General features: G+C 51.4%; 1 long non-coding RNA gene across 1 annotated transcript in view; it reads left to right on the top strand.

Moving 5' to 3' along the window:
* Nucleotides 1–8,362: 8,362 nt before the first annotated feature.
* LOC106148364 overlaps nucleotides 8,363–27,340 on the top strand; it is a 38,598-nt gene continuing 19,620 nt past the window's right edge. Inside the window, exons 1-2 of the long non-coding RNA XR_001233731.1 lie at nucleotides 8,363–8,465; nucleotides 8,716–8,854. This is a non-coding gene — a long non-coding RNA (uncharacterized LOC106148364). The remainder of the gene's footprint in view (nucleotides 8,466–8,715; nucleotides 8,855–27,340) is intronic.

Here is a 27,340-nt window from a genome sequence, read left to right as displayed (position 1 = left end):
CCTCCTCCGGGCTGTGACCTGGGTCCCTGTCTTCGTCTAGTGGTCAGGATTAAAGGAACATATGAAAGTTGTGGTTGCTGTGCAAGTTGGGGTGCTCTGGGAAGGTGTTCAGTTCTCTTTCTCATTGGAGCCCCCTCAGCGATAATCATAAGTCAGATACTATAGTAATCGTTGCCTTTTATAGCTTAGGGTGCAGGTCTGTTCAAATACTTTAAAAGGGCTTTGAAAATGACAGAGCATTGTTTACAGCAACAAGAAGTTGCTGAACTTCGTTTCCAAGCCAACAGCATTAGAGCACTGGCCATCTGGTGGCACTTCCTTTCTGTCATTACATTCCCGGGCGGCCTTGTGCACAGTAGGCCTCGTTGTGGGAGGGCTCTGGAGTCAGCCCTGGCTTCCCCACCAGGGCCGCTACCCTGAGTGTGGAGCGCGGGCCTGGGCTTCCCTGCCTCAGAGGTGCCACACTTGCTGAAAGGGGTCTCTGGAGAGGGCCAGGAGGGCCAGGAGGGCTGGGAGGCCGCGGCTGCCACTTCCCCTACAAGGGGCAGTCTCTGTTTTCCGCTGAGGGCCCAGAGGGAAGGACACAGGAGGGAGGAGAGCTGAGGGAAACTGCGGGCTGCGGATCTTCAGTAAAGCCTTTGTGCGGACCGGATCATAGTTGTGTGCTGTATGGCTGAGTGGTTTGGGATCGTTTAACAGTCACCAGCCTCTTCAAACAATGGTGCTGTGGTCCCGGCATTTGCAGATGGACCCTAATCAGCTTAACTTATTTGAATGTGGAAGCACTGTGATTTCTGTGGGGGAGACAAAAGCATGCCTCTTTGGAGGTCAGAGATGGCAGGGGACTCTTACCATGAAGAGACATGCTGTCTTAGGCTTTATTCTGCAGTCCTGGGTCAGGGTGGGACTGACGGATTACCTGGAAAGGGCCTTCCTTCTGACAGCACTTCCCATCTACCTACCTTCTTAGGTGTGTGCAGAAGGGGCCATATTCAGTACTGACGAGGCAAAGTTGTGGTGAGGAGGTGGTACATAATAGCACACGTCCTGCCAGGCGCTGTGCAGCTGTTTACGGGGTGACTTTGTGCAGCATTATTAATTATGGGCTCATTCTTGGTGCACCTGAGGTGGAAGAAGGTGTAGGGGGCACAGGGTGCTCTTGAAAGCCTCCATAGGACTTGTGCTCCCACATTCTAGGAAGACCAACACAGGGCAGAGACTTCTCAGGTGTCCACTTGTGGTCTCAGGACAGTCCTTGGCCTCAGTCTGGCGGAATGGACGATGTTGATACTTCTTAATTTTGTCCCTGTAAACTTCGGGGCAGTGGGAACTCAGAAAAGGGGGTTTGGGAGTTTGGCTTGAGGTTTCTGACCCTTTCAGTGTTAACTCAGTGGTTTAGTCCTTTGAGAAGAAATGGAATGTACGATTCTTTTTAAAATTTTTGATAGGAGGGTCTTTCTGTGTTGCCCAGGCTGGTCTTGAACCCTTGTGTTCATGGGATCCTGTCACGTCTGCCTCCCCACACTGGACTATGGTGGATGCCAAGGCTCCTGATTTGGTTTCACCTTGTTTTAATGTAATAAAAACCACTTGAAGTTGTTATTTCAGTCAAAAAACACTTGCTAGGAGAAGATGCACCTGGTCTTTCTGAAGTCCTGGGAGGCCCCGAGCTTAAGTATGCATGTACCCTAGTTTGAGGATCTTGGAGCTGGTTGTTTTTAGGTTGTCTTCTAGTTCTGCTCTTTATTACACACCAGGACATTCAAAAGCAGGTCATCTACCCAGAGCGAATGAACTGATGTTTGTACTAATGTGAGAAAGAAGATCTGATATTGAGGGGCAGTAGGTATATTAATAAGTGGATGAACTACTGGAATATAAATCATCTGTATTTGAGTAAATGAGAATATGCTATGGATATTCAGGGGACTTTAAAATCTCATAAAAAGAAATAGTTGACAATAAGCATGAACGTGTGGATGAAGTGGCTGGAAAGTGTGTGTTTGGCTTGCCTTCAGAGCTTCCCCATTTCTGCGTTCCTCCATAACGACTGGACTTCCTTATGAAATAGCATGAGTATGTTGATGGGAAAATGCCACTGCCTGCTGACCTGCTCCACATGGATCGCTGTTAGGAAATTCTGCATTAAATTATGTTGCCACAGGTTATTCAAGCTTCTTGGAGTGGATATGAATTAGACTTAGGAGTGTGGGATTTTGTTTCTTCTCCAGATTTGGAGCAGAAAGCGCCTATACATAGGAGGAGGACTGTGGGGTTTTAGAAGCTCTCGCTGGTTCCTCTGGGTTTCTGGTAAAACTGACCAGTCTTTCCAAACAGCTCTTCAGGATCAGCAATGTATGCCATGAGTCTGGGTTATTTTGATGTTGACACTTGAGCTCTTGATTTTTCAGTTTTGCAAAGAGTAGAATGGATGTGCTCTGGCACAGGCTTGCCTCCTGTTATTATGTGTCCGTATGAAATAATTTATTGTTTGGGATGTGGCAAAATAGAAATGTCTGCAGAAAGCTGGGCACAGTGTCTCATATCTGTAATCCCAGCACTCTCGAGGCTGAGGCAGGAGAATCAAAAGTTTGAGCCTAGGCTGAACAACTTAGTAACCTAGCAAGCACCTGTCTCAAAATAAGTAGAGAGGGCTGAGATTGTAGCCCGGTGTGAGGGCTGTGGGTTCAGCCCCCAGTACTGCCAAATTGAAAATCCTCTGGAATGTTGGAAGTGGTCTGGTAGTACCTGTACCTGTGCTATTGAATTAAGAATATGGGCCCAAGGAGCAACAGTGAAGAAAGCATCTTTGATTCATGTTGTCTGAGGACCACAGGAAACCTGTGGAAACCTTCCGCAGGAAACCTGTGGAAGGCCTGACTTCGCAGTGACACCAAGTGGACGTGCTCAGGGAAAATGGGTGGGAGAGGGTGCTGCTCATGGGAGGGCTCTTGGCCTATGTGGTTCTGCCAGACCTTGGTCCCTGTGTCCTGCTCAGCCTGACTGAAGAGTGTAGGGTACCCTTACTCAAGGAAGGGCAGCAGCATCCCCTGCAGCCTTCACACCTGCAGAGTCTCAGACCTGCCCTACCTGCCCAGCCTAAAGCTGACTGTCCCCATGTCCTCAGCAGCCTTATGCTGAGACCTGCTCTGTGTCCACACAGATGCGTTCTTTTCAGCCGTATAAAGCAGGCCTTGCAGAGATTGGGAAGAGCAAGCTGCTATGCCCCTTTCCTCCCACTGAGATCTGGGCCCGGGCTTCATTCAGCCTCCGTGTGTGACGGGAGCGAATAGGGTGGGGCTCTCAGAGAGATTTCTGGTCCCTTCTTCCACCCACCTCTGCCCTTCTTTGACTGTGTACATTGAAGCGTAACGGGAGGACCCCATGGGGAGGGACAGCCTGTGCATCTCAGCTGCACACCTGGAATTCTGGCATCCAGTCTTGAGTTCTTTGGCACATGCCACAGTCATGGCAGGCCACTCCGGCTCCTTCCAGCAGAGCAGTGACCTGTCATTGCCTGCTCTGTTGAGCAGACAAAAAGCGCTGGGTCACTTGCCCTGGGATATGGTGATTTCAAGTCTGGGCAGCAGAATGGAGCAGGGCGGAGGCCCTGCGTGTGCCACCTGTCCCTGTCCTCCAGCACCCTCTGTCTTCTGGAAGACACAGAGTGCTCCACCTGCTGGGCTCCTGCCACACCTCACAGAGCCGGTAATGAACAGGTAATGTCTGGTAAAGTCTCCTTTTCTTCCCCAGAGGTACCCAAGCCTCCAGGCTGTGAGATCACAGGACATCCTTGGTGCAGTGACCATCTTAGACAGTAGTGATGAAGTGTGCATGCCACAGTCTGTCATTTTAACTATTTAAGTGCACTTTATGGTAGCATTAGATCTGTCTATGTTATTGTGTGGACTCCGCTGCCATCTGTCTCCAGAGCTTCTTCTTCTTCCCCAACTGAAACTCTGCCTGTGTCCCCGCTCCACAGCCCTGGCAGCCCCGTCTCCATCTGCGTTGGTGGGCTTAACAGTGCTCGGAACCTCACACAGTGCATCTGTGAAGTGCATGCTCTGTGTGTGGTTGTTTCCCGGGCTCAATTCCTCAAGGTCCTTTCGTGCTATAGCGAACATCACAGTATCCATCATAAGGTGGAGTCATAGTCCACTCTGTGTGTGTGTGTGTGTGTGTGTGTGTATGTGCGTGTGTGCACATACCACATGTTGTGTATCCATCCTCCATCGCCAGGCTCTCTGGAACAGTGCTTTGGGGAACACTGGTTGGCCAACACCTACTTGGGCTGCTGCCTTCACATCTCTGGGGTATGGATAATTGCTGGGTCATGTGGCCCTTTGGGGCTTGACATTTGGAGGAATTACTCTCCAGCTCATCCAGAGTTCAATCCTCTTTTTTTTTGTCTTTTTGAGATAGGGTCTGGCTATGCAATTCAGGCTGACCTTGAGCTCACTTTGTAGCCCACACTGGTCTTGAACTCACAATGATCCTCCTGCCTCAGCCTCTCTGAGTGCTGGGATTACAGGCATGCACCACCACGCCGGGCTTGGATCCTCTTATGTTCCTGCAGAGCTCTTGGGTCTTCACAGCCTCCCCAGAACCTGCTTGCTGTGCGCTTGGTGTTTCTTTGTTCTTTTGCATCATGGCTATCCTAGTGGGTGTGCAGTGGTTGTTTCTTTTGTGTCATTTTCCCCCCTTCGTCCTGCTGTTTCCCCAGGCCCAGCTGTCCTCCCTGCCTTTTCCGAGCGAGAGGAGGTCCCTGAAAAGGGATGGATTGTTGAGAACCCTGGCTTCACCCTCATGCTTCTGGGTTGCTGGTTCACTCTTGGGCATTGCTGGAATTCATCCACTGGGTGGGACTCGTATTCCTGTGTCACTGCGGTTGTGATAACTTTAGGTAGTTATTAGGACAACTGCCTGTGTTAGCCAGTGCCGGGCTCAAGTAAGCATTTAGCGTAGCCATCATTATGGGTGTTGTTATTGAGCTCCGTGATCCAGTTCTCCACAAATCCCTGTGGGGCATCACTGCCATGCCCTAGGCCACAAGCTGGCTCTAGTGCCAGCAGGAACAGGAAAAGTCCCTGTTGCCTAAGGTATTGCTGCAGGGTGTGGCTTTTGCTCATCTGACAACCAACTTCCCTACTTTGGCTTTGAGGAAAAAGAGTTAACTTTGCAATGGTCCCAAGGCACTAGAAAAATCCCTTAGGACTTGATATTTAGACACAAATATCAAGACATTCCAAAGACCTCTTGTGGAAAAACTGTAGTTTGTTGTTACATATTTGAGAAAGCAGTGTCTGTTTGAGAAAACAAGCAGAATGTTTTTGTTATTACAAGAGTAAATAAAAGGTGTGAAAAGCAAGTCATTTGGAAAATAGACTAAATTGTTGACCGGTGTGATAGATGTGTTTATACTGTACTTAGGAGATTGGGAAATAGTTTATATTAACAGAAAAGAGATTACTTTAGTACAAGAGGAGTGTTTTACCAATTGAATGCTACCTGGAGAACTTTTAGTTGGACTAAGTCTGGATGTTTGACAGAAATGATGCTCATTGAGAAAGAATATGGAAAATGGTCACTATTCCTGAGTGTGGTTAGTGTGTAGTCGAGCTTTATCCTTCCCGGTATGCTGAGTCCTGTTTGGAAGAGGCAGCGTGGTGGAGAGTGATCCCAGGAGCCAGGTTGAGAGCTCTGCTTATGAACTCAGGGAAGTTGCATCCACATTTGGCCACCAGGGCAGGAAGGGGAGAAGCTGGCGGATTTCCACAGAGAAGGCCTGTGGCCACAGGAGAAGGTGACTGGCTTCACCTTGGTGACCATGTCCCCCCCCACCCCCGGCACCTGCCATGGAGGCTGTGGCTGTCAAGTGAGGGCGGGGATCCCCAGTGGCTAGGGAGTGAGGTCAGGATGGGAGCTGTGGGCACGAGTGTGCTGAGGCCGTACGCTTGGGCTTGTGCCATAAGGAAGTAGTGGGAAAGCACGAGCCGGGCAGAGTCCAGGGCAAGCCAGAGGTGTCTGAGGTGGAGACAGTGGCTCAGGCGTGCTGAAGGACCTGGACAGTACCGTTTCTGATGCGTGGTGCTTAGGAGGCTTCTAAGTAGAGAAGTTTGGCCCGTGGACTTCACCCAACCTCGGGGTAGAGATCTGAGCTTGAGGTAAGGGCTGGGGACCTTGTTGTGTAGACAGAGGAGATGTCGTGAGTCATGAAACAGAGACCACAGATGGGGAGAAGCCCAGGAGTGCTGGCGGGGCAGAGAGCATTCTTAGAGTGGCAGTAGGGCTTGTGGGGTCACCTCAGTGAGTCTGAGTGAGGTACAGGATACAGTATCCTGTACCAGTTGGTTTATGTAGTTGGTATGCAAATATTTGCAGTTGTGTCACCTGGTATTGTGTTGCTCAGCCGAGGTGTTGGCTTGGCCACATGCGTGGGTAAGGGTTCTGAGTGCTCATGACCTTCTGCAGTATAGTCCCTCTTCAGGGTAGTTAATAAAGCTGGGTTTTGTCCTTTCTGCCCTTGGCTTGCCCAGGGAATATTGTTGGCCCTGTAGGCAGGGTCTGGACTGGGGTGGAAGCTCTTGATACCCTTCCCTCGGCTGTGAAACTAAGCCACTTTACTGTCTACCCTGAGTGTCACTTGGGCAGCACATTTGTGTTTGTTCTGTCTGGAGATCATTAAATGCAGGCACCGAGAAAACTCAGAAGCCCCCAGGAGTAATTTTTGTGCATCTGGGTGTGGCACTGAGACTCAAACCCTGGGTCTGTGCATGCTATGCACTGCATTGCATGGCACTGCATGGGCACCCATTGTACCACTGAGCCACACCTCCAGCCCAAGATAAGTCCTTTTCTAATACATTACTTCAAAAAACTCCAAATCCAGAAGAAAACCTATGATAAACAATACTAAAGCTTCAGCAGACCGGATGGTCAGACAGGATGGTCGGTGCCTCTGATCTCTCCCTTGCCTCAGGCTCCAGTGTGGCAGATGGTTAGGGGCGTGAGGTGGAGCTAGGAGGGCTGTCCATGGAGACTAGGACAGCGTGGCGCTGGGGGTGAGGCTGGGGTTGGAAGGTTGACAGATACCAGGGTGGATGCTGTCTTGCAGAGTTCTTCTCAGTATATTAAGCATTCCAACAAAATACAATAATATACAAAATATACAGTAGCCCTTAAAGTGCTGTAATCGTTGTCTTTGAATTTTTGTGACTTTTGCATGTTTGCTCATGGCAAGAGCGGCACTGAAGTCCACACCAGGAAATGTCAAGCTTACATAACTTATTTATGGTGTTAACAAGGAGCCAGACGCAGTCTTTTGTGTGTAACTGTGTTCAGCAGTAGGGAAAGTTAATGATTCCCACTTTTTAGCTAGCCATAAGATTGCTACTGATATAATTACCTGGTTGACCGGTGGGATGGCGTGCTCACGCACTTAGGCATGCTGGTGTGTGCCCCAAGCGTGGACTGTGACTTGTGGCCCTCTTTGCCACTTTCTGGTGAATTGGCTCATGTTGTGCATCCATTTCGCTCTTCCTGGCAGTCAGGATGTGCTGCCTGGAGGAGAAGGAGGGATCCCAGAGTTTTCTGCTGCTGCTCCCATTGCCATGGAGACAGAGAGGAATTCTTGCCAGCAGGAGTCTCCTCTAAAACCCGGGCTTCCCCTGAGAAGCGCAACCCTTCCCTTCCCGTGCTCAGATACAGTTTCCTAAAATGCCAGAGGCCTTTCCAAAAGGACTGCGACTACGGGAATTCTTTTGAGAAACTTGTGCCCGAGAGGGTTAAAACTTCCTGGCCTGGGAAATCCCCTTTCTTTGTCTGCCTCTCTGCCCCCTACTCTTCTGTGGTGCTAGTTTCCTCCTAGCAACGCTCTTCGAGCTGGACCGGCTCCCTGTCCCAGACTGGTGTCCCCAGAGCTGGAGTCCAGACCCTGGTGGGGTCAGGACCAAACCCTGGTGGCAGGTGCCCTAGGGACATCCTGGGCTTTCCTGTATTGTGGAAAGGCTTTGTGTTAGGAATTCAGCCTCTTTAATAGACGGGTATTCAGATCTTCACTTCCTAAGTGTTGTATTAAGTCTGTTTCGGGACTTTCTCTATTCCACCAATTAGCATAACGATTATCCCTTTTAGTATCTGTAGGCTCCTCAGGCTGTTCTCAGTTACTGCTGACATGCACCCTTCATGTTAGGATCCCCTTCTGTGTAAAGGGACGCTCGAGCGACTTGGCTGAGGCAGGGCCAAGTGGTTTGGGAAAGCTGAGCGCCTTGGAGGAAGTGGAGCCTGCGCCTGAGGGTGGAGGAGAGGAAGGAGCGGTCACATGGGCGCTGAGCTCACTGTGGGACACCAGCTGTGCTATTCTTAGGGCTCTCAAGTCCAGCGCAGATGTTCCCAGGCGGAGCTCCAGCCTTGCTCCTTCCCACATATGGCATAATGCAGTGCACGGCGAGGACAGGCTCTAACACGTAACTTTTCCATGAAATACACCACTGTTTTTCCCATGGACTTTTTCCTTTTCTCTCTCTTTCTCTGTCTTTGTTTTGTCTCTCTCCCTGTCTTTGTGTCTCTCCCTGCTGTTTTTTCACTTTCTTTCTCTGCCTTGTCTGTTTCTCTTTGTTCCTTTCTCTCTCTTTTCTCCCTCTCTACCTCCTCCCCTGCCTCTTTCTTGCTTCTTTCTCTGTTTTTCTGGTCCTCACTCTGCCTGTTCTTCTGCAGCTACTGCCTTTTTCGCTCCTTTGAGCCCTCTTTCATAACCTGTGTGGAACTAGAAAAGAACAGAGTGGGACGAGAAGAAAGTTTGCCTATCTTAGATTAAAGTGCACCTTGGCCTTTCACAGAAAGTGTGAGGCAGCAGGTAAGTCCAGGCTGACCTGTGCCTGCTCAGCACTGCGTGGTTAGCGTCCTGCCCTTCCAGCAGGACGGGCGCACAGTTCCGCACACTCTGGGTGTGGTTGTTGGTGGTGCCCCTCTCTGTTGTTGCTGCCCTCGGTCCTCTTGTCAGTGTAGTAAAAGCGTCCCTCACTTTGCAGTGACCCATGTCAGCTGGGAATCACAAGTGAACTCCACGGGACCGACTCACTCACTGCTCTTGCTGAGTTCCTATGGGAAGGGCTGTTCTGCCTTCTAACCTCAGGGTACGTGCTGAAGCGTGGGGAAGCCAGCTTCGGTAGACTTGCTTCCTATTGTTTGGTGCAGAGATGTTGGCGTTTACGTTCATTTTATAAGTATGACATAATTTCCTGATCTTATTTTTATTTCAAAAATAATAATATGAGCAAATGGTGTTTCTTTTAATAATGGTTGCCACTGTCAGAAATACATTTTAAGGAAAGCTGTAATCTGGACATTTTTCCTGCCAAAGAAAGTAAATTCATTTATTTTAGAAAAATACTTGTGCATTTCAAACATTGTTCAGTTGTAAAAAAGATTGGATAAAAAAGCTGAAAGCCTAAACTCCTCTGAAGTTGTGGCGGAGAGTGAAGTCGGGGCCTCCCTCCCGACCTCCCTCAGAGGAGGAGGCCAGGGCTGCTCTGTAAACCAGCAGATGTGGTCTCCATGCCAGGATGGGTGCTGGGTGCTAGGTACTGGGTGCTTACTCCAGAAGCCAGTGGTGGTTCACTTTTGTAGGTGGCCAGCAGACAGGCATGGGTGCTGGGAGGAGCCTGGCTGGACATGGCAGATAGGGGTCTAGGTGTGTGCTAAGTGGCTTCCCTGGCAGCCGGGTCTGGGGCGGCTGAGCAATGGTATAAGATGTGCCAGCTAGAAACAGGAGGCAGCAGAGGCTTTGGACAGCAAAGATGTCCCCCTGGCCCGCAGGCTGCAGTGAGGAGGTAAATGTGATTGGAAGCTGCTGGAAGATTCTGAGCAGGACAGTGACACGAGTTGATGGACTTTTTCTTTGTTTTCATGGTGCCTGGATTGAACCCAGGGCCTTCACACTGAACTACATGCCCAGCTCTTTCTAAAATGTTTTTTGTTGACACAGAGTGTTGTTAAGTTGATAACTTGCCTCGGCTGGGCTCCAATTTATAATCCTCCTGCCTCAGCATCCCAGAGTTCTGGGATTCCAGGCATGTGCCACCACACCAGGTTTGATTGGTTTTTTAAACAGACCCCAGCTGCTTGGTGCAGGGGAGGCTGGGAGAGGGAGGGGTCTGCACTGGCCTGCCTGAGGAGGGGCGGCACTGGCCCAGTGGCTGGGCGCGATGTGCCCGGGCGTTGGAAGCTCTGGCCGGCTGGTGGGGTGGGAGCCGGCAGGTGCAAGTCAGCGTTAGGGCCTGGTCTGATGCACACCGTTGCTGGGGCCTGTGAAATGAGAGTGCAGCAGGAGTTGTCGGGCAGTGGGCAGCAGTTGGACCACAGCAGTGATGGAGTTGGAGGTGACAAGAGCTGAAAACGGGATCTTTTGTGTCTGAGAAAGTCCTTCCCTTGGCAGAAGCAATAAGATAGGCCTGAATCCCAGAGCCAGGTGTCAGTGACGATCGGTGACAGTATTTCCCTCTCCTGTTGGATTTTCTGAGTTGAAAGTTTCTGGCGGGTTCTGGCGCCATTCTGTGGTACTTGCTTAGTATGTGTTGTGAAATTTGCTGCCCTGCGCCTGGGGACAGCCGCGTGTGAGCTCGTAACACCCATTCCCTCATCGTTAGTGCAGCCTCTCTGACGCCTGTGACCCCTTCCCTAGCAGGGTGCAGGGGCGGGAGACTGTAACGAGATTAAGGGCTGAGCCAGACTCATCATCGTCAGTCCGACCTGCTCAGCAGTCTGAGATTAACTCCGTCCCACGGAGCCCTGGCCTTGGGGATGACTGCCTGGGGGTGAATCCAGGCCCACTGCACGGGAGGGGATGGGACGAGCGGGGCTCATGTCCCCTGGCCCAGAGCTAGGTTGAGGGTGCCTGGCCGCAGCCTGAAGAAAGGTGCAGGGTTCAGGTGGAGTGTGGCTGAGGTTTTCGCCAGAGAATCAGAGCCGGAGCCTCCTGGAATCCGGGGTGTTTGGGACAGAAAATCATGGCACTTCTGCAGTCTGTGAGACCATTTTGGGGGTTTCTGTGAGTGAGGACAGCGGGGTAGGCCTGGCTGTTGCCCCTGGTGGGGCTCAGGAGTGCCTCCTCTGTGCCCTGACCCTGGGCTGAGTGTTGCGTGCTGGGTAATTTTAGAGACAGTTTTTACTTTTAATTGACATGCAGTGAGTATGCCTATTCATGGGGTATAGTGTGGTTTTTTGTGGTCCTGGGCAGTACGACATTTTAATTGTGAATATGACATATAACAATCATATCAGGATAATCGGCATAGCTGTCCCCTCAGACACATGTCATCACAGTCCCCTCTACTAGCTGTTTTGAAATAATTAATTGCGGCCAGTCACAGCTGTCCTCCTGTGCTGCAGACCATGAGCAGTCAGCCCTGCCCCCCACACCCCTCTATGAGTGACCTTGCCACTGCCCAGTCACCACCGCTGTGGCTACTCCTGTGGGGGCACTGAGTTTGCTCAGATGCCGTACCCCTGATCGAGCAAGCTTCGCCCCAGCCTAGGACTCTTCCAGGCCTTTCTGCGGTGGACATCAAATAAAAAACACCAGCCGAGAGAGCCAGTGGACTTGTGTGGCTCCTGTGCTGTCTTTTATTTCTTCACTTTTAATAAAATTTCCCCCAAAATGGTGGCACTGAACACTTTTTAATCCCTGAAACAAGAGTGGGGGCAACTGGTATCCATGGAACGCAGCTCATTGTCCTGGGAAGCCGGACTCTGGCTGCTCTGCTTTGGAGCAGAGGCGGCGGGAGCTCTTTCTTCTGCTTCCCACTCAGGCCCGGCCTTTGGAAGCGTGAGCTCTGGGCTGAGTCTCCCTACAAGACACTCTCTTGCTGGGGTTCTTCTAGGCCCATTAGGGCCTTACTCAGTTTTGCTCTGGGTGCTTGCTAATGGCTCAGGGTAATCGCTGGCCCGGGTCTGGGTGAAGGAGGACAGTCAGGTTCATTAGTGGCAGCTGGGCCCCTGACCTCCTGCTTGAAGTGGTGTGAGGGGCAATTAGTGAGCTCTGGTGTGGGGACAAGGGATCGCTGGGGCATGAATAATGCAATCTACCCCATCTCTGTGAGTGCCGGGAAGCACAGCCTTGCGGGTGGAGCCGAGCTGGGCCTCTGGGCCCTCGGGAGCGCTCTGGGCCAGGGAGCCTTAGGTTTCCACGTGTAGACTGAGGCTCTGCATATGGTGGTGATGCACGGAGCACCTGCCCACAAGGTGAGGGGGCTCCCAGCCTCACTCGGTGGCACAGGTGACGTTTGGATTTCACCCTTCTTCCTCCCTTGTCCTGTTGCGTCACGCCAGGCTCTGGTGACTCACCTAGTACCATGACCGTGACTGTGCATTGCACAGCAGGGGCCGGACCATGTCACCTGGAGTTACCTGCCCCTCCTCTGACACTCTCAGTGCTGTCCTTATGCGCCCTGACCTCCAGGCCTCCTTGCCGTCCTGGGCACTGAGACCGCTGTCCTTCCCTTGTGTAGTTGGCCACACCTGCCCCACCTTCGTGGGAGCGGCACAGTCACCTGTGACTGAGCAGAAGGACACCATAAACCAATAAAGCACGGTCACAAGCTCTGCCTGGACACTGCATGTTTCCTCAGCTTCTCGCTGCCTCCAGCAGGGCTGCTGTCTTAGACTCTTCGTGTCTCCTGTGGCCACCTGCCCTGCTGCCCTTTGCCTTCTGCACCCACCCCCTCCCAGCAGAGTCAGCATCCTGGCCTCCCCGCCCGCTGCCCAGCCGGCTGTGCCGTGTGGGACGTGCGCTCTGCCCTGCCTGGGCGGGTTGGCCCTGCGCCTGGCTGTGTCTTCCTGTGGTCCTGTCTGTGGACTCTGCACCCTGGCCCGCAGGGTGCTGCAGTCTCTACCACCTTTCTAGACCTCGTGTGTGCCCGCTGCCTTCTTTGTGCTCTCACTAAAGTGTCCTCTTTCCCTGGCCCTGGCCCTGTGGCCACGAGACGCCTGCACTGTTACCTGCTGCTGCATGGCGGCGCAGGCAGGGGCACTGGGACTGAGTCCATGGGGCTGTGGGGTCTGCGCTGCCCTCACGCTCTCCTCTTACATTCCTTCCTGGCCGCCCAGAAGCTGCACCTCCTCCTTCCCTCGAACTCCAATTCTCCGCCTCCTGTACTGGTGGTTGCAGGTCCCTGTCTCCAGGCACCTTTAGACTGTTGGCGTCCTCAGGGTGCCCTGATCTGTGCCTGCGTGCTGCCCCCGGGACCTCACCAGTGCTGTGGGCGGTTGCCAGTGCTGCTCAGCTCTTGGTCCAGACCTGCCTGCCTGCGTGTGAGGCGGCGTTGTTAACTTTGCGTGGTGCCAGAGAGGAACCTCTTACACAGGGACAGGCTGGCGGGGAGAGAGCTGTTAGTTGAGGTTGATTGTGTGCGCTTGGGCTGTACATGGGGCTTCAGCATGGCAGGAACATGGAGGGAGGAGAAAGAAGGAAGAGCGCACCATGTCCCTCAGCCCCTGGAGGGACCCTAACCTACTCCCGTAGGCGCCCCATCCCTGGTGGTGTGGGGCTGGTGATGGAACCTCAAACAGGCAGCCGTATCCAGACCAAGCTCTGCCTGTGGTATCTGTGCGGTGGGCGCCAGCCTCTACCCACCTGCCCAGGTGTGGGGCTGTCCTACAGCCCAGCCCTCGCCCCTGCTCCCTCTGCCCTCTCCTGACCTGCTGCCCTGTGGCCTGTCGGACGTCCCCGGGCTCTGCTGGACAGAGTGCTATGTGTCTCTCTACTCGGCTGCTAACATGACCCCGAAGCTTGTTATCCCCTGCTAATGCAGCCCAGAGCTCCCCATGGGCCCACAGGAGCTGTGCCTCTTCTGGGCTGAGGCCGTGGGAGCCTTTGCCATCCCCTCACCTGCTGTGCTTTCCCGTGTCACCGCTGTGGGAAGCCTACCCACAACTCCACGGGCACGGCCTGTCCTTGCTGTCCCGGTCTTGAGGTCTGACCTGAGTGCGCTGCGGGAGCCTTCCTGACCCCAGGCGACCATCGTGCCAGAGTCTCTGCGTGGCCATCACTGGTGCTTTTACCTGTGGCCTCTGAGAACGTCTCTACGAGGCTTCATTTGAGTGATGGGGGCTATAGTTGGGGGACCTATGCCTGCACTGGCCTTCAGGGGTGGTTTGAGTTGGTGGCTGAGGTTGCCACCCCCTGGCTGGGGGCTCTACCAGGGCAGGGTTTTGTCACATTCGCTTTCTGGGACTGTGTGGCAGCACGAGTGACAGGCTGATGTGCTCAGGCTGGGCATAGAGGCCACTCTGGGGAGTTAGAGAGCTTATGCTCTCAATGCAGTCTTTCATCAGATGTGTGACCTGCAGGTATTTTTTCCTCTGGGCCACCTATTCTCCTATGGGCCTCCTACTCTTTTTTTTTTTTTTTTCATTAGTATCATATCAGTACAACATTTTCAATTTTGATGAATTCTTATTTAGCTTTTTTTCCCCACTTGAAACAGGGTATTCCTGGCTGGCCTTGCACTTACTGTGTACTTTAGGCTGGCTTTGAATTCATGGAGAGCCTCCTGCCTCAGCCTCCCATGTGATGGGATAACAGGCTTGTGCTGGGTACCAATTTCTACTTTTGTAGCACATTTGAGAAGCCATTATCTCCCCAAGGTTGTGAAGGTCTGTGTGTTCGTCTCAGAATTTTATGGTGTCAGCTCTTACACGTCTCTGATCTGTTTCCTGTTAATTTTTGTGAGGAGGGCTGAGTGCCATTGTTTGGCACAAGGATACCTGGTTGTCCTAGCACTGTCTGTTGAGAGACTGTTTTTTCCAGACCGAGTGGAAAATGAAAATGACCATGAAAGTCAGGGTTTGTTCTGGGCTCTCAGTTCTTTCTCACTGATCTGTGTATCCTTGTGCTGGGACTGCGCTGTCTGGATAACTGTGTAGTGAGTTTGGTAACTAGGCAGTGTGAATTCTCCAACTTGGTTTTTCTTTATCAAGAGAGTTTTGACATTTGCATATAAGTTTTCAGACTAGCTTGTTAATTTCTGCAAAAGACAGCATTGAATATGTAGATAAATTTTAGGGGTATGCCATTTAACAGTGTTAGTCTTCTAACTCATGAACATGAGGTTCTTCCCATTGGTTTAGATATTCTTTCATTTCCTTCTGTGGTGTTTGTAGTTTTCTATGTATAAGTATTGTACTGTTTTGTTAAGTTTATGCCTAAGTATTTTATTCTAGTTGATACTATTATAAGTGGAATAGTTTCCTTAGTTCCATTTTTGGAATGCTTATTGCTAGTATATAGAACTATGATTTTTGATACATTGATTTTGTATTCTGTAACTTCACTGAATTTTTATATTCTGATAGTATTTTTTGTGGGTTCTTTAGGATTTTCTGTGTTTAAGGTTAGGTAGCCTACAAATAGAGATAGTTCTCGTCTTCTTTCTCAATGTGGCTTCTCCCCTCTGTCCTTCTTCCCTCTGCGCCCTCCTGCCCTCCGTCCCTCCTTTCTCTCTCTCTCTTCTTTCTTTCTTCACCTCATTGCTCTGGCTGAAGCTTCCTGTGTGATACTGAGTAGATGTGGCAAGAGTGCACAGACGCCTGTGGCTTCCTGATTGCCGCCTTTGATGGCTGTCAAGCTGTGATGTCGTAGATGATGCTCTCTGTACAGTCTGTGAAAGTTTTATTTCTGGTTCGTTGAATGTTTTCTCATGGGGGAGGTATTGAACCTGTCAAATGCTTTTTCTGCATCTATTGAGTCTGTATGGTGCATGTATGAGCCCACCTTTTTGTCCTTTATTTTATTATTATGGTATAGTTGATTCCTTTTTAGAGTATTACTTTATTATTTTTCATATTATTTTTTTCAGGACTTCTGTGAAGTGAAAAATAGCCTTTTTTTCAACCAGGTAGAGACCTCTGGGTAGAACTCACTTCTGGTTGCAAATTGTTTGTGATGGAACTAAAGCTTGTTCATTTTCTTTTGGAAAATGAATCCAGGACACTGCCTGCTTCGTAGTGGGTATGTGCTCTGGGAGGAGTGCGCTGTGAGCGTGGCTGGCATGCGGGCTGTCTGCTGTCTGGACTGTGTCCACTGTCCCTGCTGGGACTACTGCTAGCGTCTGAGGAGACCCTCACCCACCAGGCTGGCATCAGGCATTCTTCCGAGTCTCTCCCCTCCCCTCTCCACACCCAGCTGAGTTACTGCGGCCGTTGCAGCTGTCGGCCACCACGGGGCCACTGGTCCAGCTGGTCTCTGCTGCTGGCCCTTCCCTCCAGTCCTCCTGTTCCTTCTGCCCGCCTCCTGCCCCTTCTTGATGTGCCTCCCCATCTCTCCTGGCCCCAGTGTTTCTCCTCCTCGTCCCCATTGCTGCCCTTTGTCCTGAGAATCCTTTGTCCCTGCTCTGTCCTTGCTGGCCCTGCAAGCAGCCTCAGCAGCTCCTGATGGCTGCTGTCTCCAATGCTGGCCTGGGGTTTTTTCCCACTCCAGACCCTGGGGGATCGCAGCCAGGCCCTCCTGCCTGCAGGGTTGGCACGTGGCTTGCTCCTTGGTACCCCCGGTTCTTATTGTGGCCTCTTGGGGTGTTAGCAGCCCCTCGCAGCTCAGAAGGGTTTGAAAGAGAACAGTGCTTTGACCTCTGGCAGCACTTGATGACTGGACTCGGCTGCCTTTGGGTTGGTAGGAGGCCAGCTTTTAGTTTTTAAATGATTCTTTAATTTATTAGAAATAAAGGACACGGATTGTGATGGTCACTGTCTTTATTTTGAACATGGGTGCTGCTTATGACCTTCAGTGGTGGTCTCTGGAGGTAGCTGGCTTGGGACGGGGAGGGGCAGTCTGGCTAGCTGGACATCTGGCTAGCCAGGCCTGCACATCCTGGTGCCTTTCAGATGCCCCAGGCCCTGTGCTGGCTTAGATTTTGGACCTGAAAGGTGATACTGGAATTTTAATAATGACCTTTCAGATCCACTGTAGGGTCTAATCCATTTTCTGGAGTCCTGGCTCGGAGATGCCTGCGGTATCTGTGTGCTTTGCCTCCCGGGAGGGCAGAGAAGTCAGTGCTGTCCAGTTTGTAGTCATGTTGATGTAGTATCAATCAGGGCCAGCGCGAGACTGTTGGAATTGACTTATTTGGGGAGGGAGAAATGTGATTTTCCCTTAAGACCATCTTCTAGTCAGACACGCATAGTTTTGAATGGGTCATATTTTGGGGGCTGATTCTGTAGTTCTCTCCTGCTAATGAGTAAATGTATACTTTTTGATTATGAATTGTGAACATTTTCAGTGTTGGTATTTCCTTAGTGTCCTGAAATAGCTTTTTTATTTTCTCCATTTGTTAGGATTATCTTAATTTCATTTAGTTCTTAAGGGGATGCTGCAGACTGATTAAAATTGAAGATTCCTATGTACATTTTTACCTAATTCAGGGTAACATTTTAGTACTTAGTATTTAAATTTATTCTTTAAGTTAAGCATAGAAGGTATTAGACTATTACTTTTTAATTAGCTTATACTTTTTAAAAGGTGAAGTAGTTTTGCCAGGGGTAGTGGTGCACACCTGTAATCCCAGGACTTGAGGAGGCTGAGGCAGGAGGATGGCAAGTTTAAGACCAAAGTAAGCAACTTAGTGATTTCACAAGAGAAGGTCTCAACATAAAAAATAAAAAAGGACTGAGGATGTAGCTCAGTGTGAGGGCTCTGGGTTCCATTCCCAGTACTGAAAAAACGGAGCAATGCAAAACAACCCAGGCCAAACAAAAGCCAAAGTAAAGTGACATAGCTACTATATATCTGAGTTACCTTCACATGTGTAATGAGGACCACAGAAGTCTAAAGGTTCATCACTTAGCACATGTGGAAGGCAGAAACATGCACTTATTTAAGGCTTGCTGTTCCCGTCCGTCTCTTGTGCTGGGCTTGGCAGGTGAGAAACGGAGGAAGCTGAAGCTCGGGTGCCCATGATTTGAGAGATTAGCCTGCCTGTACAAACCTGTAGCTGAGTTTTTAAAAAATTTAAAACTGACTTGTTTTGCCAATTTCCATTTTTTTTATTTTTGGAGCTGGGGATTGAACTCAGGGTCTGCTGCATGCTCCACCCAGCCCAGCCAGTTTTGAAGTTCTCACTACTAAGGAAAGAGCAGAAGTGAAAGCCAGAATCCACCCCAAGTCACGCTGTTCAGAAGTGCCTGGTGTTGACAGAAGGGAGCATTCTGCCAGGACATCTTCCTTGTGGTGTCTATACGGTGACGTGCACATAGCCATTCGTTTCCTTACTTTGTGGCAGTGGGGGCTGAACTCAGGCCTTTGCACTAAAACGACACCCCCAGCCTTCCTTCGATTTTTGGTTTGGAGACAGGGCTTTGCTAAGTTGCTAGGACTAGGGTGGAACTTGGGATCCTCCTGCTTCAGCCTGCCAAGACAGTCAGGTTTACAGGTGTGCTCCACCTCACCTTGCTCCTTCTCTTTTATGTTTGTTTTTGAGACTGGGCTCACTGAGTTGCCCAGGCTGGCCTTGCACGTGCATCTTCCAGCCTCAGCCTCTCGTTACAGATGTGTGGCACAAAGCCCTGCCGCACGCAGCTTTCTAAACAACCCTTGGAAAGCCACACAAAGGGGAGGGGACAGAAGATGCCCTGTCTCTGCTCCATCCATGTCAGAGAGCAGAATTCCTGCTTTGCACCTTCAAAAGCACCTGCTATCTGTCCATGCCATCTCAGGCCCCAGGACCTCTGCCTGTCCCGTCAGCGCCTGGTGTGCATCTGAGTCTCCCCTTCTCCACAGGGTCCCCTCTCTCCTGCCTATGTGGTCCCCCGAGGCCTGACATCACATTGCCCCTGTGCAGCCCTGGGCCCTCCATCCAGGGGTCCCTGCTACACCTGTGGACATGGCTTTAGAAGTGTCCCATGACACTAGAAGCCAGGTGAGACGACAGTGGCTCCCAGTTCTCTCTTCACCCCTGGAATGTTCTTGTCACAATGTGAGGCCAGTCTTCTCTTCTGACTGCGCCCATGGTGCTGTCAGGATGCCGTGCCACACGTGGCTGGCAGCAGGAAAGGGTGTGGGACTGGGGTGACATGAGTGTCCCCAGAGCTGAGGGCTGTGTCCTTGTCCTGAATCTTGGGTTGCCATCGTGTCCCAGTTCCTTTTTGTGTTGCACGTTTTTCTCTGGGCGGCTGGAGAAGCTTCTGGAACTTGGATGCTGTGCGGAACTTCCTGTCCACCACAGGGGGCTCGCAGGCCCTTTCCATCTAGGTCATGTCCTCCGGTCCCAGGAATGTTCATTGCCCTCTGTCTGTGGAAATTTCCTCCTTTTACTCCCCTCTCTTATGCCTGAGCTCCTCTGGCGCTGATCTTCTATTTTCCTTATCTTTATTCTTAATTCTCATCTTTTCTTCTCTTGGAGGTTTCTCTACCTTTCTCCTTTGTCCTGTTATGTATTCAATTTTGTTTTTGTTGACAGTTTTCCAGCTTCTGGAAGTGCTCTCGGGAGCCGGTCCATTCTTGGAATCTGTACTCTTCTTAAGTTCTGGAGTCGGCATCTGCCCTCCCTGAGAGCGATCGTGATGATGTCCGACATTTTCTTCTCACCGTGCACGGTCCTTTCCAGACTCCTACTCCGGTTTGCTTGGGCTTCTGTGGGAGCCTGCCCACGGCCTGTGAGGGCAGCTGTGGCGAGGGTCCAGGCCCTTCACCTTCTCCCCAGGGACCCGGCTGCCTCTGCTTGTTCCTTGTCCGATCTGAGTGGATCTCTCCAGTCTTCTGCCTGGCTGCTGGAGCTGGCTAGGGTGAGGCGCCAGGGCTCTCGTGTGTTAGGTGTGTAGGTTTTTACACACTCCTGTTCCAGTGCGTCCATGGCCCTGCTGGGCTTCTGGTTTTTCACTTTTATTTTTTTGCTGTGCTGGGGACCCGGCACCCAGGGCCTCGTGTGTGCAAGGCTGGTGCTCGACCCCAGCCGCCCTGCCTGCTATTCGGGGAGGCAAGCAGGCACTTGCCCAGGGTGGTCACACGCTCTCTGTGTGAACTCTGGCGGCTCCTCCTGCTTGGGCGGCAAGCCCGATCCCAGTCCTCAGGAGACTTCTAGTTTCAGTGGACAGTGAAGGCTACGGCGGGCTGCCTTTTCTATTTTAAGGGAGAATTTCTGTTTTTACTTACAGAAGAGCTAATACACAGTTAGCCCCACTTCATGACAACTGCTGGCTTTTCCTTTCCCAGGTTGGTGGGGGAGCATGGACTTGGGGCACAGGGCATTGACGGCTGGTGGTGGCAGGTCTCGGAGTTGCTGTCACAGTCCTGATGGTGCAGCCAGCCTTCTCCAGCCCCTAGTCATCTGAGTTAGCCCCTGTAAAGGCCAGGGAAGTCCAGGTCCTCCTTGGCCCTGCCTTTGATAACTCTGTAGGGTCCCTGGGTTGTTGTTTTCCACAAGGCAGAGGTGGCACTGATCCTGTTCCGAGGTCAGATGCCCGCTGGGAGGGGGCGTCCCTTTATCTCACCCCTGTCCCCAGCTGGCCAAGCTCTGCTGCGCTCTGCTTGTGCTGGTTCTGTTCTCTTGGACTGCCCAGAGCAGCTGAGTACACGTTGGATGGTCCTGCGGCTGCACAGGCTCCCACAGGCCTGGAGTAGATGGCGGGCCCTGGTGCTGGCTGGTGGATGAGCCAGAAGGAAGAGCACTCTGAGACCGTGGTCCTCTGTCCTTCCAGGAGTGAAAGACAGTGGTGGTCCAGTCACATAGGTTCAGTTCCCAGGCACAGCCCTGGTGCTGCCCAGACAAGGCTGGCTTGGGTTGTTTGCTTATTAGACTTCCCCCTCTTCGCTCTGTTCTCTCTGCTGCCCAGCAACACCCCATGACTCATTTGCCAGCTTTGTGTCTTGAAGCCACCCTGTGCCCTATGATATGGTCGTGCACTGTGTGCCCAGGTCTTCTGTGAGTAGAGTTACAGATGCTGTCAGGAGCAAGGGGCCACAGTGCAGTCCAGGCACAGAGAATCTAAGGATGATTACAACTAAATACCCTGCTTCAGAAGGGCTCCTGGGCCTGATGTCAGCCCTGTGCTGGACTTGAGAGGTCTGTGTCTTGGGGGTGTGGCTTGGATTCTGTGCTGCTTTAGAGCACCAGTCCTCACAGTTGTCCCTACCCCACACGCTCGGTGCTGGGGTGGGGAGCTACTAGAAACGCAGATCCCTGGCTCCGTGTGGGCAGCAGTCTGTTGCAGGCCTTTCAGGAGCCTCAGGTGGTCCTAGGGCAGCAATGGAGTATAGTTGTTCCCCAGGGGCTCCCTGGAAGTGGCCCCTCTGGTCCCTGCTTAAGCCTTCTCATGCCTTATTGGGTGGACTCTGCTCTGATTGATGAGGCTGCAAGATTCAATTTCTAGGAAGAAATAACTTGTGTTATTCCCATCAGGTGCAGAAGTAGCAGGGTCTGAGGGGCCCTTGGGGACTCTGCAAGTTGTTGCTCTGTGGCTTGCAGACGAAGGTGCCCAGATCAGCAGCGCTGAGGACGGAGGCCTGGGGACGCTGTCCCATGGCTGCTAGGGCCTTGGCGCTCCTGGCTCACCCTGAGTTCTGGCTCGGACCACTCCATTGCCATTTCCACCTGCTGGCTCGCAGTGGCTCAGTGTTGCTTTTGCCTGTGCTCCTGGAACGAAACCAGCTGTCCTTTCCTGAACAATGGCCATTTCATGAGTTCTGCTTCTCCCGGGCCTTGTCCCTCACAATGGTCCCTTCTCTCTGCCATGCGTTCAGGCGACAGGCCTTATGGTCTCTGTCTGGGCTGCTGTTATTGCATGTTTACAGTTGGTGTAGTGCAACAACCAAGCTGGGCTTGTGTCAGGAAAGTAAAGACTGGGAGCAGACCAGGAGGAGGGTTGGAGGAGGAAGTGCTGGTAGCAGAGGAGGAGGCGTGAGGACCCTCAGGTGTGTGTGAGGTCCCTCGTGGAGGAGCTGGGTCCTCTCTCTAGGCCTCTTCTGTGGCACCCCGCCTTTCTCCTGGGCTTGAGATGTAGAGAGAGGGACAGGAAGAGACAGAGACCGAACCAGAACCTTGTTGCGGTAGCTGCTGCCTCCCTTGTCCCGGCTAGGAGCTGGCCCCTTTCCTGACGACCTCGCTGAGCCAAGCCACACTGACTGTGCCTGACCCTGCCTGCAGGTGGAGCCGGCCCCAGCCAAGGACAGAAGTGACTGTGAAAATGCAACCCTAGGCCCTCTGCTTTCTGTGCCCGGCTGCGGGCTTGCTGCTCAACCCAGTCTCTGACCCTAAGAGTCTGCTCTTCCTGAGGCCACCTTGTGCTGGTGTGGAAGATCTCTGGCTGCACGAAGGTCCACCCCGGATTTCAGCGGCATTTCTCCTGCTCTTGCTCTCCTTGAATCGAGTCCTCCCTGTTCCCTGAGGCCAGTTTTCTGGAGTGTGCTGCCTTAGGGTGTGGGATGTGTATGTGTGACGAGTGACTGCGTGTGCTTGCAGAGCTATCTGTGGCAGTCATGGCCACTGTCACTTTCCGAGGCTCCTCTTGAGCCAGTGCTGTGCATGTAGTTGGTGACATAATCAGTGAGTGTCCTAGAGTGGCTTGCCTCTGGGTTGCAGAGCCCTGGGGCCTGGTTTCCCTGCTGCCCTGTGCTCCACCTGGGTAAACTGAGGCAGAAGGGGAGGTTGTAGGAACTGTGCAGGGAGAGACCTGGCAGGGGGTCCTGAGGACGAGAGTTGTCCACCTGTGCTGTGGTACCACTGTGGCTCTGTGTGTCCAGCATTCATGTGCAGAGGGCTGGTTGGGAGTGAGAAGCAGGGACCAGACGGTCACCGGGGAGCTGCCCTCTGGGGAGCCCTGAGCTCTGTGAGAGCCTGAACGGGCTGCCCTGCCTGAGAGCCTAGAAAGCCTTCTCTGTGCAGCCTCCTGGCCTCGGGAGCCTGTTGCTATGCTGTGAGCAGAAGCACCAGGGCCCTGCACGCTGGTGCTGTGGTACAGCCAGGCTAGGACCTACGGCCTTCCTCCAGCCAGGGCTGGGAGAGTGCTTTCTGCTTGAAGGCTTTTACATTTATTGTTTATTCAAATGGCTCTTCACCCTTTTACCACCAACATACTTACTTTCAGATGGTTAAAAATTTCTGACAGTATTTTCTATATGGTGAGAATTCTATGCATGGTGGAAAATAGAAATAGCTTGGTTATTTGGTTCAATTATGCAGATACTGAATCAGCAAGAGGTGAGTCAGCTACCCGTTTCCAGGCTAATCATTGCCAAGATGGTCTCTGAATGTTTGTTAATATGCCAGCTGTGTCTGTCCAAAGCTGTGAATTTTTTTTAATGGTACTGGAGATGGGGGCCAGGTGTGCTCTACCACTAAGCTGCATCCCCAGCCTTTAAAAAACATTTTTTTGAAACAGTGCTTGCTAACTTACGCAGGTGGGACTTGAGGTTCTCCTTCCTCAGCCTCCCTGAGTGCTGAGAGGAGTCATAGACTTTCTGTTTTGTTTTTTGGTTTTTGAGACAAGATCTTAGAATGTAGTTTAGGGTGGTCTGACCTCACTATGTAGTCCAGGCTGGTCTTGAATTCACAGCAGTCCTCCTGCCTCAGCCTCCTAAGTGCTGGGATGACAGGTGTGCACCACCACACCTAGCTGGAAGTCATAGACTTTTGAAAAATTTTTATTTTTAAAATTGTACAGTAGAGCAAACTTTTTGAAATTTTATTTTTTGAATTTTAATTAAGTTTATTGGTACATCTTAGGTATACATAATGATTGCATTCATAATAGGGAATTTGTACCTGTACATGATATATCTTGATTCTCCACCCCCCACTTCCCTACCCTCCTTATTTACAAAAACTTTGTTTCCATTTTTTTCTGTCCTCTCACTTTTTTCTTTTGGCATACAGCTCTATAGATCTTGACATGTGCATGCTGCTGTGTACGCACAGGGTATAGAACAACCTCAGTGCCCCAAAGAACGTTTGGCCTTGTTCCTGTTCCTTCATGACCACCCGCTCCTTTTAAAAAGACTTTGTAGGGGCTGGGGATGTGGCTCAGTGGTAGAGTTCTTGCCTCATATGCACAAAGCCATCGGTTTGATCCCCAGCACCACAAAAATAAATAAATAAATAAATTAATAAATTAATTAAAAAAAAAAGACTTTGTAAAACCTTTAAAAAATAGCGGGTTTGCTGAGACATAGCCCTCATACCAGTGCATCCTTTTCAAGTCTAGAATCCAGTGGCTTTTAGTGTATTCCCAGGGCTGTAATGTCGCCACTGTAACCGGTTTTAGGATACTTTCGTCACCCCAGAAAGAAAGCCATGTTCATCTGTGGTGACCCTCTAGTTCATAAGCTGTCTGCCCCAGCCCCGCTGACCTCTTTCTGGGCCTGCAGTTCTCTGACTGGTTGCTTGCAAGAGTGTAGTTACAACTCGGGGCCCTTCGTGCCAGCTTCTGTCATGTCTCAGTGCTCCATCCCTTCCCTGGTAGCTCACAACCTGTTCTGTGCTCAGCGTCTTACCCATTCACCACTGATGAACTTCCGGATTATTTCTGCTTCTTGGCTGTTGTGAAGAGTATTCCATGAATGTCCAGAGATGAGCTTTTCATTGCTCTTGGTAGTGGAGCAGCTGTGAATGGAGTCACTGGACTGCTGGGGAACTCTGTAGTCGACCTTTGAGGGGCTGCCAGGCTGTCTTCCAGACTACTGGGTCCACTTTGCGTTACTACAGCAGTGTCTGAGCGCCAGGTCGCCCTGTCACCTGTCTTGTGGATGGCAGACATCCTTGGGTGAGAAGTGGTGTCTTCTGTGACTTTGGTTTTCATTTCCTCGATGGATAATGGTGTTGCATGGCTCTTCTTGTGCTTCTGGATGGATTTTCAGTTGCATTGTATCTGACATAAGCATCTTAAACATATGAAATATTTCAGCATAAACAGACTTTTTTCTGCTGTAGTGATTGTAAATTGTGTTGAGCAAACCTATGGACTGTTATTAGATGATTTCACTGAGGTGAATATTAGAAAATACGAAGTTAAAGGCGTTCTTTTTGTCCTGTTTACTCAGCTATCTAGGGAAAAGGGGAATATTTCTGCTCTTTAATGTTGTCCCAAATGTAGCTCTAAAGTATGCAGTTTTTGCATCTTAAGTTCAAGTGTGTGCCGTGTTGGGATACAGTATTGAATGGTCATACATTGCTTGGAAATTCGTGGTCCTCAGTGTTTTTTTGGCCCTGGTTGTAATCATACACTGCTCTGCATCCTTAGCTTGGGCTTTTCTTTCATAATACCAAGGTTTAAGGAAAAGTCCTGCTTGAGAGATAGAGGTCAGTCCCTGAATCGCCTCAGTTCGAGGAGAGCCATTCAGATGGTTGGGGCCAGCCTGGAGCCCGAGTCACACTCTGCTGCTATTAATAGGCCCTGTGCTGAAGGGCACCTTCTGCCTCTCTGACCAAGCCTGACAGCAGAGGTGGCACTGGCGCATTTGAAGGCGTAGTGATTGAAGCCACCCTGAAGTTCTCTCAGGTGTATGGACAGCCGGGTGCCCAGGAACATGGAGTAGTCCTGTGTCAGCATAGCTGGGCTGGGAAGCCCTGGGCCAGGGGTCCATTCAATGTTTCTCCACCATGACTGCAGGCAGCCTTAGGGGTACTTCTGGACACAGGGAAGGAGGAAGTGAGGGAAATGAGGGAGGAAAGATGTGAGGGAAGGAGGAAAGGAGGGAGGAGGGAGGAAGTGAGAGAAGGCGGGAAGGAGGAAGGGAGGGAAGAAGTGAGGGAAGAGGGGAAGGAGGGAGGAAAGAAGGAAGGAAAGATAGGAAGGAAGGATGGGAGGGAGGGAAGGAGGAAGAGAGGAGGAGGAAATGGAGGGAAGGAGAGAGGGAGGGAGGAAAAAAGAAGGTAGGGAGGGAAGACTGAAGGAAAGCAAGAAGCATGGAAGGAAGGAAAGCCGGAAGAAGGGAGAGAGGAGCAGGAGGACTGCCCGTTATGCGCCTGCTCTGCCGCACTCTCTTGCTGGTGGAAGCAGGCTCTGTCCACCACAGCTCCTGATGGCTCACCTAGATGAGACAGCGCGCAGGGTGGCCTCTGCCCTGTCGGCTGTGGCGTGGGCCTGGGTTTGGCACTGTCTGCAGCCGGCCACCTTGGACCATTCCTGGGGATGGGAAGGAGGCCAGAAGGAGGCGCCCCTTCCTTCCCAGGCTGTGGTGTGCCACTGTCTGCTGGCCCTCATCCTGGACCCGAGGACCCAGAGTGGACCTTGGCTGCCTCCTGAGGCCCAGTGTGGGCCACCTTGTACTCCTCTCTATAAAGTGCTCTGTGACCTTGTGGCTCACCCACTCACCTGCCACCAAGCCCACACTTGTGCTTGTGTTTGTGTTCTTACTCTCCTGTGTTTAGAGAAACCAGAAAGAATGGACAAGAGTTTTATGTTAATACCAATAAAATGGAACACATTGTTCTGTGAGCTTCCTTGCAGCTGAGCGCGGGCTGACTTCCTTCCCTTTGCCTGCACCGGCTCGGTGGCCTCCTAGCGCTCTCCTGCCACGAGTGTTTGTTGGCTGAATGTGCCCACCCAGCCCAGTGTGAGGCAGGTTTGTCGTGTTTCAGTGGTCCTGTCCAACTTGGCCACTTTGCTGGGCAACTGTCCTCCCTTCTCAGGGGCGCCCAGAGCTGTGTGCAGGGATGTTCATCCAGGATGGGCAGAGCACTCTGGGAGTTATGACAGTCTCAGTTGCCAGCACAAGGTGTATATATGAAAGTAGGAGCTGTCTGCATGCCACGGGTGGACTAGTGTTACTCAGACTGACCCGGAACTCTGGCGGTCCCTGCCTCAACCTCCTGAGTGCTGGGATGACAGGTGTGTGCCACCACCTGGTGCTACCCTTCATTTTAAAGAAATAGAGACCTTCCTATGTCACCAAGAGTTAAGAGGCTGCAGTAGATGGTGAGCAGTCCCTTGCTTTGTCCTCTGAGGGACAGCGTTACAAAGGCATTTGAGGAGGGTACCCTTGTCTGCAAGACACACCTTGATTTCAGAGTTTCAAACCAAAATACACACATCTTAGAGTCGCTTTACCATCTGACCTTCGTGCTGTGACTTTGAAACAAGGTGCACATTTACCACCTGCTGTCTCTGTGTGCACATATTACATGTATATGCATGTGAGATACACATGTATGTACATACATGCATACATGTGATGGAAGTAGGCCTTGGACTTCATGGAACTTTCACACGGGCTCCTGTGCATGTGAGTTTTCTAGTAGTCTTTCTTCATGGATTCCAACAAAATCATGCAGGCAGTAGCTGGGTGGGGATTGTGGCCATTTCAGCCTGTGCCTATGCGAGTTCCTAGTGCTTCCTGTGGCCCTTCCAGGTGTTCCTGTGT

Source organism: Chinchilla lanigera, unplaced genomic scaffold (assembly GCF_000276665.1).
Source record: "Chinchilla lanigera isolate Chin_1 unplaced genomic scaffold, ChiLan1.0 scaffold00019, whole genome shotgun sequence".
In the NCBI taxonomy this organism is placed as follows: Eukaryota; Metazoa; Chordata; class Mammalia; order Rodentia; family Chinchillidae; genus Chinchilla; species Chinchilla lanigera.
The sequence above is the reverse complement of the archived record's forward strand: the minus strand, read 5'-3'. Positions and strand labels throughout refer to the sequence as shown.